The sequence below is a fragment of the Tasmannia lanceolata genome, unplaced genomic scaffold (assembly GCF_043159265.1).
Source record: "Tasmannia lanceolata isolate RefF3 unplaced genomic scaffold, GAP_Taslan_0.1 ptg000008l, whole genome shotgun sequence".
Lineage (NCBI taxonomy): Eukaryota > Viridiplantae > Streptophyta > Magnoliopsida > Canellales > Winteraceae > Tasmannia > Tasmannia lanceolata.
In genome coordinates, this window is record NW_027518685.1 from 2,313,168 (window position 1) to 2,326,785 (window position 13,618).

Genomic DNA, 13,618 nt, shown 5'->3' on the forward strand with positions numbered 1-13,618 from the left:
GATTTCTTCAAATTGAAGTTTGTATTACTTCTTTTACTTTTGTTGTTGTTTTGGCTAATATTATGGAACCCCTCGTCTGATAGATAACTTTGTTTAGTGCTAAACTTATTTGGATGTAAATTTGAATGTCTAGAATGAGAGATCTTTAAAAAATACAAACTTTTATTTGATTTACATAAAGGTGAGGATCAACAACTAGCTGTCAAATGAAGTTGAATTAGGTAATCGAAGGAAAATCCTTAATATATTTCAAATGAATCTAACAAATATTATGATTTGATACCATTGGATCTTCTTAACCAAGATAAAGATTGTATATACTTTCAAGTACAAGGGATTTCTTTTCATAAGTAATTTCTTAAAACCTTGTCTTTCTATATTATTTGGAGATGTTAATGGTTGTGACTAATCTGAAATTGATAAATCCAAGCATATCTGCCTTTCTTAATTTTATATTCAGACGTTTCATTCATGCTTGAGAAACTCGAAATAACTTCTCCATTTCTCTCTCTTTGCAATCACTTCTTTTACGCTCTGATTTTCCATCAAGACATAGGTAGTACATACAGGAGGCTCTGTGTCATTGTAAGTCAGCTGGATGAATAGCTGAGTTCACTTAAAAGGTTCCTTCCACTGTTTAAAATCTCCCCGAGTCACTGATTGGCTTTCTAGAGTTGACTAGTTGTTACCGTCAACGAGTTCTCATCCGAGTCTGAGACTTACCCTGCCAAATCAACCAAAACTCCTTCGCCTTGCCTGCATTAATAAATAAAAATGACTGCATCAATCATTGAAAAGCCCCAGAGTAGGAGAAACGTTATGGTATTCTATACCCTACGCCGTGATTTGGTTCATCTAGTTGGAACGAAACAATAGAATCTTTAATGGTAAATCTAGGGCAGCTCCTCATATCTCTCTCACCATTACGATTGCCATTATTCAGTGGGCGAAATGCAAAGGGGTTCTCCCTTATTCGGTTGATCAGACCTTACGGAAGCCTCAAATTGTTTTCCGTGAAAGAAAAGTGTTAAAAACTATTGGCCCACGGTGGATTGCACCTCCTGACGGATTTTATAAGTTAAATTTTGATGGAAGCTCATTGGGAAATCCAGGCTGAGGTGGAATCGGGGGCGCGCTACGTGACGCAAATAGGGTAGTCATCATGACTTACTCAGGGCCGGTTGGGTTGTGTGATGCAAATGAGGCCGAGGCAAAATCATTACTCTTCGGGCTGAGATGGTATAAGTCTCACAATATGTGTCCTCTGATGGTAGAAGGGGACTCCACAAATGTTATTGCGTGGGCTGGGGGCAGACGTGCTGGGCCATGGAGACTAGCTAGATTGGTGGAAGAGATTAGAGACCTTGTTCGAGATATCCGCCCATCATTAACGCATAGGAGACGAACAACAAATTCAGTGGCGGACATTTTAGCAAAGGCGGGTGCAATCCGATCAGACATGGAAATATCTTTTAACGATATCACGGGGATTACATAAGATTATAGTCTTGCTTTTTGTGTACTGTCACAGGGACAGCTTGTCCCTTGTGTCAATTTGTAAATTTTTTACAGATGAAATGAAATAGTTACCTTCTCAAAAAAAAAGCCCCAGAGTGGACTCTCTTCTACGTTGGCTGAACTTTGTCCTTTCAGTTCCATACTTGGATCTCTTCTGCCTCAGTGAGATATATGAATTTTCATAAGCTGGTGTATCCATCCAAAATAAGTGGTACTATGAGTTCTTTTTGCTGTATCAACCCTCTTCACAACTGTGAGTACCGTTGCTTTGCTAATCAGCTATTGACCACTCACCCTGTAGTTAAGAAGAAGCAAGCTAGCTAAAAGTGTTGGAAGTCATATGAACTAAATCGGCTCGAGATGTAATAGATTCAATGAGGCAGAAGAATGTTTTAGATGGTGTTGTATTCATATATTATCTATGACACGCGCACACACACACACACTCTGTGACTTGTTTTATCTTTGGTTGCTCCTGTCTACAGGAGCCAGGGTCCTTTGTTAGTTATACCCTCTCATTTTAATAGTGCAGCCATGATATAGTTTGCATTTCTGGTACTGAGGACTCTCAAACATATACCATGCTTCTTTTCCTAACAATGTATTCTCAAAGTTATAAAGTTATAGGTCTCTTCTCCTCTCTGCTCATTGTCCAGTTTTTTCTTTCCTTTTCTTTTTTTTGATGGCTTCATTGTCCAGTTATTTAGTATTTACCACATGAATTTGTAATATTATACTAAATATGTTTCATGATATAAGTTTTATGCCTCCTGATTTTCCACCCTGAAGTTGCAGTCCAATGAGAGGGACTTCATGGCAATCATGCCTTCTGATTTTCCATCAATGAGAGGTTATAACCATAGTTTCATGATTTCAAAACGCCAAAGCTTTCAAGTACACAATTTCAAAGTGTCCCAAAATCCTAGTGTTTTCAAGACCTAAGTTACAGAAATGGATAGGTGACCAGATAAATGGGAGATTGGCCATGAAGTTGGGCAACCGACTTATGGTTAGGGCAAGGCGACCGTCCAAATAACTTGGTTATCAAATTTTTTCGATGATTCAATGCAACATTAGTGTTATTTTCCAACTCCAATTTTTTGTAAAACTATGATTGCAACAGTCTGAGGTCAGTGGAGCAAGTCTAAACCCTCCTAGGATCAACATTACACATGGAAAAGAGAAGGTTTGATCATCTACATAAATTTTTAACCAAAAAAACAATGTTTCATAAAAATTGACCTTCACCCATGATATAAACAGACCAACTTCTAAAGCAACACAAATACCTCAATCCTTATACCACCATGCTTAAGGGATGTCAATCCTTCATCCCTCATTATATCCCTCATTATATATAAACATCAACTCCGAAGTGCAAAAGGACCTCAATTTCAAGAGGCCAAAGAGCTTTACTTAACACTAGACCGTCTCTCCGAAATTCAGAGGACATAGCATGATCATTATTCTTCCAACGCCTCCTGAGGAACACAACATGAGGAAAATAACCTCAACCAACACCGAGCTTAAAAAAGTGAGCCTTCCTCCTTGGCTGATGAAAAATCTCTTTAGGCCTAGTATGGAATGGGGGAGTTTTCTGGAAAAGAAAAAGTTATTTTAGATTATCCTTATTTTTCAGTGTTTTATTACAAATGAAAAAGTAACTTATGGACGTACACTTCAAGTTTTATTCACATGGACCTTCAATTTATAATAATATCCCTCTAAATAAGTTATAACCATATCATTTCCGCCTAAATTGTGGTAATAGATAAATTTTCCTAGGAAAAAAATTTCCCAGGAAAATTTTCCTGCAATCCAAACAGCGCCTTCGGCCCTCCTATTTGTTTTGGATTTTGAGAAGTTTGGCACTCACAATCGATTCTAAAAATCCAAAACAAACAGGAACATAGGGATATGGAAAATCGTTTACGTTAGTGCTCAGAATGAAAAATAGAAAAAATCAAAAGGTAAAAAGGAATAATTTAAAGACATTCGTATCTGGCATCCCTATCCCCTCCTTCCTCCTCGCGTTGATTCTTCTGTGCACGTTGATTGGGTGTTTGTGTCAGTACTCACAAGTTGAATGTTCTGTTTCTGTTGATATATTCACTTCAAAACAAAAACACAAAAAAAAACTATAGTCCACATTCGGTGGGCAAGAATCCTCTTATTCGGCAAGTGTCCGTCACTTCCCGGCGTCCATGTATCATTTTCCAGGAAAAATAAAACTTCGACATAACATTCCAAGTATGGGAGGATAGTTGGTGAAATATGTGCAAAGTCCACAGTCGTAGCACATAGTGCTCCATTTCTTCCTTTGGCACCTTGCGGCCCGTGACTCATGTGTTGTATTGAAAGGAACCTCGATTTCAGAAAGTCGCATGAATATATTTCGAACTTTGTTTCATAGTTGATAATGTAAACATGAATTGACACTCCTTATTGAATTTAAGTAGTAATACAACATCAATCACTGCGTGCCAATTTGTCCTGACAACAACCATTCAGGTCATCTTTGAATGGTTGCATGTAAGATTCTTGAGGAATGAAAAACTGAAGGCCTCCCTAACAAAAACCCAGCCGCATGGGCGCACCATTGGATTCACGTCTTATTACAGAGTTTGAAAATGCAAAAATGAAGAAATGATAAATGTATTTCCCTGGGCACGGAATAATGCAAAATTGAAGAAATGATAAATGAGGTTGGGCTATGTGAATCCAATGGGGCACCCTTGGGGTTGGGTTTTTGCAAGGGCGCCCTTCAATTTGGCATTCCTCAACATTATTTTAATCTAAATTTGTTTGCAAATGAAACATTATCATTGATAAAATAAAAATGAGAGTCTAAACTGAAGGACGCCCTTGCATAAATAAGATGAAAGGGCGCCCCCATTGGTTGAAACTCACCAAAGTGCATTTATAGTAGCCTCGAAAATATTCCCTTCCATTTTCTTTGGCCGTATTACGTTTACTATCTGTAGAAAAATAGGCAGTTAGGACTTAGGAGTCATAACAAACAGCTGGAGTAGCATGCTTTGAACCAAAGCTCTCCTCTTTCAACTAGTCACACGGCTAATCAGTGAGTTTTTTTTTTTGCAGAGATGGATATCAGAAGCAGACCATGGCTTGTTTTGTATGCTTGCTTATTTTTCTATCCTTCCTATACCCATCTTTCCATTGCATCAGATTCCATCTTTCCAGGCCAGACTCTGTCTGGAAACCAGACTATAACATCCCAAGGTGGCAACTATGAATTGGGTTTCTTCACACCAGGCAAGTCTCAGAAATATTACATAGGCATCTGGTACAAAAAGGTTTCAAAACAAACAGTAGTTTGGGTAGCAAACAGAGAAACACCCCTCCTTGACACTTCATCTGAACTAAGAATCTCAGAAGATGGCAATCTCGTCCTGCTCAACCAGTCAAAAATCTCAATTTGGTCTATGAATTCAACCGCTAACACCACAAATTCTACGGTTGCTGTGCTTCTTGACAATGGAAATCTAGTTTTAAGAGATGGGTTGAATTCCTCTGCTGTGATTTGGGAGAGCTTTGATCATCCAACTGATACATGGCTATCTGGTGGAAAGTTTGGAGTAAACAGAATCACTGGAGAAACGCAGCACCTTACCTCATGGAAGAACTCAGAAGATCCTTCCCCTGGGCTTTTTTCACTTCAATTAAACACAACTGGAAACACTCACTTTTCTCTACTGTGGAATAGATCTCACCAGTATTGGACTAGTGCGGCTTGGAATGGGGAATTTTTTACCCTTGCTCCTGAATTTGCACCACTCAAGGATCCCTATTTTAAAGATACGTACAATTTCAGCTATGTTACAAATGAAAATGAGAAATATTTCACTTATTACGTTAAAGACAGTTCTCTTATTCCAAGGAACGCAATAAGTATATCAGGGGAAATCACGATGGAGGTATGGAAGGAGAATTCCGAAGAATGGATGTTGTTTTGGTCTCTGCCAAGCGAACAGTGTGAGGTTTACTCTCTTTGTGGCGCTTTTGGTAGCTGCGATCAGAAAGGCATGCCCTTCTGTAGATGTCTGAAAGGATTCCAACCTAGGTCTTCGAAAGATTGGAATCTGAGTGATTGGTCTGGTGGGTGTGTGAGGAGAACCCCTTTACACTGTGGTAATACAAAGTCTATCGATGGTGAAAATGACGTGTTTTTTATGATGCCCGCTATGCAGTTGCCTGTAAATTCACAGCGTTTGACACTTGTGAGTGCCAAAGAATGTGCTTTAGCCTGTTTGAACAGTTGTTCATGTACTGCTTATTCTTATAATAGTAGGTGTTTGATATGGAATGAAGATCTGTGGAATTTGCGGCAGCTACCTGAAGGTGATATTCACAGTGCAACTCTCTATCTTCGTCTTGCAGCTTCTGAGATAATGAGTTCTGGGGATAAGAATAAAATTGTTACTAGAGCTATTGTACCTGGAGCTGCAGGAGCTGTAGCAACTATATTGGTTATCGTGGTTCTACTCTGGAGGTGCCAAAGGAGACGAGTGCTTGGAGCATTGAAGGATATTCAGGGTTCTTTGGTCTCATTTATCTACAGAGATTTGCAGAACGCGACCAAGAATTTCTCCGATAAATTGGGGGCAGGAAGTTTTGGTTCTGTTTTTAAAGGGACTTTACCTGATTTAACTGTCATAGCTGTGAAAAAACTTGATGGTCTTAGACAAGGAGAGAAGCAATTCCGGATGGAAGTTAGCACAATTGGGACAGTTCAGCATGTTAATCTTATCCGTCTTCGCGGGTTCTGCTCAGAAGGGGATAAAAGGCTGCTGGTTTACGAATACATGCCAAAGGGTTCTATAGATCATCATCTGTTTCAAAGGGACTCCGAGATATTGGACTGGACGACCAGATACCAAATTGCACTTGGAACGGCTAGAGGGTTAGCTTATCTACATGAGAAATGCAGGGAATGCATCATACATTGCGACATAAAGCCAGAAAACATACTTTTAGATGATACATTTTGCCCCAAGGTGGCAGACTTTGGTCTGGCAAAGGTCATTGGCCGGGACTTCAGCCGGGTGCTGACAACCATGAGAGGAACCAGAGGGTATCTCGCACCGGAATGGATTTTGGGCCTAGCTATTACATCTAAAGCTGATGTTTATAGTTATGGAATGCTGCTTTTTGAAATAATATCAGGCAAGAGAAACTTAGAACATCTCGAAGATGGAAAGGTTGGCTTTTTCCCTACTTGGGCTTCAAAGAAAATAAGCGAAGGGGAAGTTCTTTGCTTGTTAGATTACAGGTTGGATTGTAATGCTAACACAGAAGAACTTAATAGAGCTTGTAGAGTTGCTTGCTGGTGCATTCAAGACGATGAGAATTGTAGGCCATCCATGGGGAAGATTGTTCAAATTCTTGAGGGAGTTTCAGAGGTAAACATGCCTCCAATTCCAAGGACTCTTCAAATCTTGGAAGAAAAACCGGAAAATATTGTGTTCTTATTGGAGTCATCTGATTGATGTTATTAAGCATGTGCCAATGTTTCGACTAGTTCTCAGTCCAATAGCAGTCAGTCAATAAGTTGCAAGTAGTGAAGAGCATTGAGAGTTTCTGGCTGTTCACATGCCATTGAAGTGAGCAAATCCAACATTACACATCATTACGTATAAGTTAAAGTGTCAGTCCTTTTAGTAGCTATAGCTCCTTTTTCTTCCTCTGTAAGGTTGTGTGTTGGGGTGGGCCGGTTAGTAGTAAATGTTTTGCATGTGTATATGGAAGATGAGCTTTCAATTATTTTGTTTTGTTGGTGGGTATGAGAGTTGGAGTCCTAATAATATATCTATTGCCTTGATCTCTTGTTTAAATTCTCTGAAATGAACCATGGTGCTTCTTTCTCGACACGCTATTTTTTTTCTCATCTGACAAATAACTTAGGAGTTTGGTATGCTAATAACCTATTTGTATAAACCCAGTTTTTGGTACATTCACTATTGATTACAAACATTTGTTGGATAAAAAATTGCCACACGAATGTCTAGAGTCTAGGGTCTGAAATCCCAAACTTCTACAAATAGGCCGAGAATCAGACACTGGTAATCAAATGGCGTTGGACTCCAGCAAGCATAAATCAAATGAATCTGGAAAAAAAAATGTTGTCATTTAAGAATATAGGATCTTCTTAATCATGGTGATGGTTTATAATACGATTTCTTCTATCAAGGATGGAAATGCTTCTATCTAGCGGGACCCCTACCGATTTATTAGATAAAGGAAAAGATGATACAATGAAACCCAAAACCAACCCTGACTCATCTAACTCGAAATTGGGTCGTGTTTAGTCTGGTTTGTTTGGGTTCAACCTTGGCCAAATAGAAAAAAACAATAATCCCAAGAAAATCAAGATAAAATTAGAGGATGGAAGTCGTGTTACCATGGCCTCAACTCTAACCCTAACCCAACCCAACCCAACCCGAAATTAAATAGGGTTGCCTTTTCCCTACCCTAATCCAACCCAACCCGAGGAAATGCAAACCCAACCCAAGCCAAAATCTGGTTAAACCTATCGGGTTCGGGTTGAGGCCAACCCACCCTTAATTTTTGGCGACACAATGTAACAGAGGTGACAGCCATCATTAAAAGATATCTTAAAACATCATAAAAAAAAAAAAAGAATTCTTGATTTTATTGGGTTGGACCCCTCAACCCTAACCCAACGTGAAATATATATTTGTTTTTGATGGGTACGTAAAATATATTTAGGATTGCCTTTTTCCAACCCTAACCCGACTTGACCCGAGCAAGCACCAACCTAATCTGAGAAAAATTCAGATTAGATCGCCCCTACTGGAGTAGATCATTGTCTCAGGGAAAGCAAATTCTCCCTTTCGTCAGAAAATCTTCTGATTCAAGGACTAATTTCTTTATGAGGAGCGGGGTGAGCACAACCCAAGTTGCATCATTAACTTGTATGGGGCAATTTTATTTTATTTATTTTTTAATGGGGCATATTTATCGGCTTCCTTTAATGAATTAGGGATTTTTTCAGCAGAATTCCCAGGATAATATATTTCAAATGAATCTTAACAAATATTATCATTTGATACCATTGGATCTTCTTAACCAAGATAACGATTGTATATACTTTCAAGTACAAGGGATTTCTTCTCATAAGTAATTTCTTAAAACCTTGTCTTTCTATATTATATGGAGATGTTAATGGTTGTGACTAATCTGAAATTGATAAATCCAAGCATATCTACCTTTCTTAATTTTATATTCAGACGTTTCATTCATGCTTGAGAAACTCGAAATAACTTCTCCATTTCTCTGTCTTCGCAATCACTTTTTTTACCCTCTGATTTTGGCTCTGCGTCATTGTAAGTTAGCTGGATGAATAGCTGAGTTCACTTAAAAGGTTCCTTCCACTGTTTAAAATCTCCCCGAGTCACTGATTGGCTTTCTGGAGTTGACTAGTTGTTACCGTCAACGAGTTCTCATCCGAGTCTGAGACTTACCCTGCCAAATCAACCAAAACTCCTTCGCCTTGCCTGCATTAATAAAAAAAAATGACTGCATCAATCATTGAAAAGCCCCAGAGTAGGAGAAACGTTATGGTATTCTATACCCTACGCCGTGATTTGGTTCATCTATTTGGAACGAAACAATAGAATCTTTAATGGTAAATCTAGGGCAGCTCCTCATATCTCCCTCACCATTAAGATTGCCATTATTTAGTGGGCGAAATGCAAAGGGGTTCTCCCTTATTCGGTTGATCAGACCTTACCGAAGCCTCAAATGGTTTTCCGTGAAAGAAAAGTGGCAAAAGCTATTGGCCCACGGTGGATTGCACCTCCTGACGGATTTTATAAGTTAAATTTTGATGGAAGCTCGTTGGGAAATCCAGGCCCGGGTGGAATTGGGGTCGCACTACGTGACGCAAATGGGGTAGTCATCATGACTTACTCAGGGCCGGTTGGGTTGTGTGATGCAAATGCGGCTGAGGCAAAATCATTACTCTTCGGGCTGAGATGGTATAAGTTTCACAATATGGGTCCTCTGATGGTAGAAGGGGACTCCACAAATGTTATTGCGTGGGTTGGGGGCAGACGTGCTGGGCCATGGAGACTAGCTAGCATGGTGGAAGAGATTAGAGACCTTGTTCGAGATATCCACCCATCATTAACGCATAGGAGACGAACAACAAATTCAATGGCGGACGTTTTAGCAAAGGCGGGTGCAATCCGATCAGACTTGGAATTATCTTTTAACGATATCACGGGGATTACATAAGATTATAGTCTTGCTTTTTGTGTACAGTCACAGGGACAGCTTGTCCCGTGTGTCAATTTGTAAATTTTTTACAGATGAAATGAAATAGTTACCTTCTCAAAAAAAAGAAGAAGCCCCAGAGTGAACTCTCGTCTACGTTGGCTGAACTTTGTCCTTTCAGTTCCATACTTGGATCTCTTCTGCCTCAGTGAGATATATGAATTTTCATAAGCTGGTGTATCCATCCAAAATAAGTGGTACTATGAGTTCTTTTTGCTGTATCAACCCTCTTCACAACTGTGAGTACCGTTGCTTTGCTAATCAGCTATTGACCACTCACCCTGCAGTTAAGAAGAAGCAAGCTAGCTAAAAGTGTTGGAAGTCATATGAACTAAATCGGCTCGAGATGTAATAGTTTCAATGAGGCAGAAGAATGTTTTAGATGGTGTTGTATTCATATATTATCTATGACACGCACACACACAGACACACACTGTGACTTGATTTATCTTTGGTTGCTCCTGTCTACAGGAGCCAGAGTCCTTTGTTAGTTATACCCTCTCATTGATAGTGCAGCCATGATATAGTTTGCATTTCTGGTACTGAGGACTCTCAAACATGTACCATGCTTCTTTTCCTAACAATGTATTCTCAAAGTTACAAAGTTATAGGTCTCTTCTCTCTGCTCATTGTCCAGTTTTTTTTTTCCTTTTCTTTTTTATGATGGCTTCATTGTCCAGTTATTTAGTATTTACCACATGAATTTCTAATATTATACTAAATATGTTTCATGATATCAGTTTTATGCCTCCTGATTTTCCACCCTGAAGTTGCAGTCCAATGAGAGGGACTTCATGGCAATCATGCCTTCTGATTTTCCATCAATGAGAGGTTATAACCATAGTTTCATGATTTCAAAACGCCAAAGCTTTCAAGTACACAATTTCATAGTGTCCCAAAATCCTAGTGTTTTCAAGACCTAAGTTACAGAAATGGATAGGTGACCAGATAAATGGGAGATTGGCCATGAAGTTGGGCAACCGACTTATGGTTAGGGCAAGGCGACCGTCCAAATAACTTGGTTATCAAATTTTTTTCGATGATTCAATGCAACATTAGTGTTATTTTCCAACTCCAATTTTTTGTAAAACTATGATTGCAACAGTCTAAGGTCAGTGGAGCAAGTATAAACCCTCCTAGGATCAACATTACACATGGAAAAGAGAAGGTTTGATCATCTACATAAATTTTTAACCAAAAAAACAATGTTTCATAAAAATTGACCTTCACCCATGATATAAACAGACCAACTTCTAAAGCAACACAAATACCTCTATCCTTATACCACCATGCTTAAGGGATGTCAATCCTTCATCCCTCATTATATATAAACATCAACTCCGAAGTGCAAAAGGACCTCAATTTCAAGAGGCCAAAGAGCTTTACTTAACACTAGACCTAGACCTGGCAAAAAGTGACCCGGACCCGCGGGTCCACCCGGCCCGCCCGTAAATTTACGGGTCCGGGTCACCAAGTCACCTATTGGTGACCCGTTAGAAATTGACCCGCGGGTCCACCCGGCCCGTCAAAAGTGGGCCGGGTCGGGTGGACCCGCGGGTGCTCGTAGAAAATTGCAAAAGACGGTTTTTTTCTTATAATTGTCATATTGTTTTACTTTTTTCCGTAGTTTTCTCGGTAATTGTCATATTTTATATGTAATTTTTTTACTTTTGACCTTTTTGCGGTAATTTTTCATTTCAAACTTACAAGAGAATCTTTCAAAAATCCCTAATGATTACTTCTCTTTATTCTCTTTATTGCTAGCCACCTTTGCCCCACACCGTACTTCACCCAATCTTTGCAGCAAAGGAGGGGCTACAAGCCGAAAAATAGCCCAGGAGAAGAAGCCGAAAAATAGCCCAGGAGAAGGTGGCTAGCAAATCCCTAAATAAAAAAAAAAACTCTTAAAAAATACGTCAAAAATCCGGGTGACCCGCGGGCCGGGTGCGGGTCCAATGTCAATGACCCGTAGAATTTTCCGGGTAACTTTGACCCGGCCCATTTGACCCGGACCCGTACGGGCCGGGTCAAACCCGGCCCGGCCCGCCCGTTTGCCAGGTCTAACTAGACCGTCTCTCCGAAATTCAGAGGACATAGCATGATCATTATTCTTCCAACGCCTCCTGAGGAACACAACATGAGGAAAATAACCTCAACCAACACCGAGCTTAAAAAAGTGAGCCTTCCTCCTTGGCTGATGAAAAATCTCTTTAGGCCTAGTATGGAATGGGGGAGTTTTCTGGAAAAGAAAAAGTTATTTTAGATTATCCTTATTTTTCAGTGTTTTATTACAAATGAAAAAGTAACTTATGGACGTACACTTCAAGTTTTATTCCCATGGACCTTCAATTTATAATAATATCCGTCTAAATAAGTTATAACCATATCATTTCCGCCTAAATTGTGGTAATAGATAAATTTTCCTAGGAAAAAATTTCCCTGGAAAATTTTCCTGCAATCCAAACAGCGCCTTCGGCCCTCCTATTTGTTTTGGATTTTGAGAAGTTTGGCACTCACAATCGATTCTAAAAATCCAAAACAAACAGGAACATAGGGATATGGAAAATCGTTTAGGTTAGTGCTCAGAATGAAAAATAGAAAAAATCAATAGGTAAAAAGAAATATTTTAAAGACATTCGTATCTGGCATCCCTATCCCCTCCTTCCTCCTCGCGTCGATTCTTCTGTGCACGTTGAGTGGGTGTTTGTGTCAGTACTCACAAGTTGTATGTTCTGTTTCTTTTGATATATTCACTTCAAAACAAAAACACAAAAAAACTATAGTCCACATTCGGTGGGCAAGAATCCTCTTATTAGGCATATATAAAATCATCCAATGGGTGGGTGTGATTTATGGGTTATATCTCATCTAACTTGGGGAGGCTCCATAAACGGGTTTATTTTGTGAGTTTGTTATTACATGTAGTTCCTAGAAAAAGATTACTAATCCTTTAACTTCTTGAGGAATCCTTCATCATCAGTGGTTGTTAATGATGGATGGAAGCGCTAACGTGCACAACATTAACAGTGGCTTTGAAGTCTCTGCACATTGTGTACGCGGTCAAGGTCTACCCTATGTTTACAGGGCACGGCAAGTGTCCGTCACTTCCCGGCGTCCATGTATCATTTTCCAGGAAAAATAAAACTTCGACATAACATTCCAAGTATGGGAGGATAGATAGTTGGTGAAATATGTGCAGAGTCCACAGTCGTAGCACATAGTGCTCCATTTCTTCCTTTGGCACCTTGCGGCCCGTGACTCATGTGTTGTATTGAAAGGAACCACGATTTCAGAAAGTCGCATGAATATATTTCGAACTTTGTTTCCTAGTTGATAATGTAAACATGAATTGACACTCCTTATTGAATTTAAGTAGTATGACAACAATCAACATCAATCACTGCGTGCCAATTTGTCCTGACAACAACCATTCAGGTCATCTTTGAATGGTTGCATGTAAGATTCTTGAGGAATGAAAAACTGAAGGCCTCCCTAACAAAAACCCAGCCGCATGGGCGCACCATTGGATTCACGTCTTAATACAGAGTTTGAAAATGCAAAAATGAAGAAATGATAAAGGTATTTCCCTGGGCACGTAGTAATGCAAAATTGAAGAAATGATAAATGAGGTTGGGCTATGTGAATCCAATGGGGCACCCTTGGGGTTGGGTCTTTGCAAGGGTGCCCTTCAATTTGGCATTCCTCAACATTATTTTAATCTAATTTTGTTTGCAAATGAAACATTATCTTTGATAAAATGAAAAAGGAGAGTCTAAACTGA

General features: G+C 39.4%; 1 pseudogene; it reads left to right on the plus strand.

Moving 5' to 3' along the window:
* Nucleotides 1–4,162: 4,162 nt before the first annotated feature.
* On the plus strand, nt 4,163–7,362 carry LOC143883910 (G-type lectin S-receptor-like serine/threonine-protein kinase At2g19130 pseudogene; annotated as a pseudogene).
* The last annotated feature ends 6,256 nt before the right edge of the window (nt 7,363–13,618 follow it).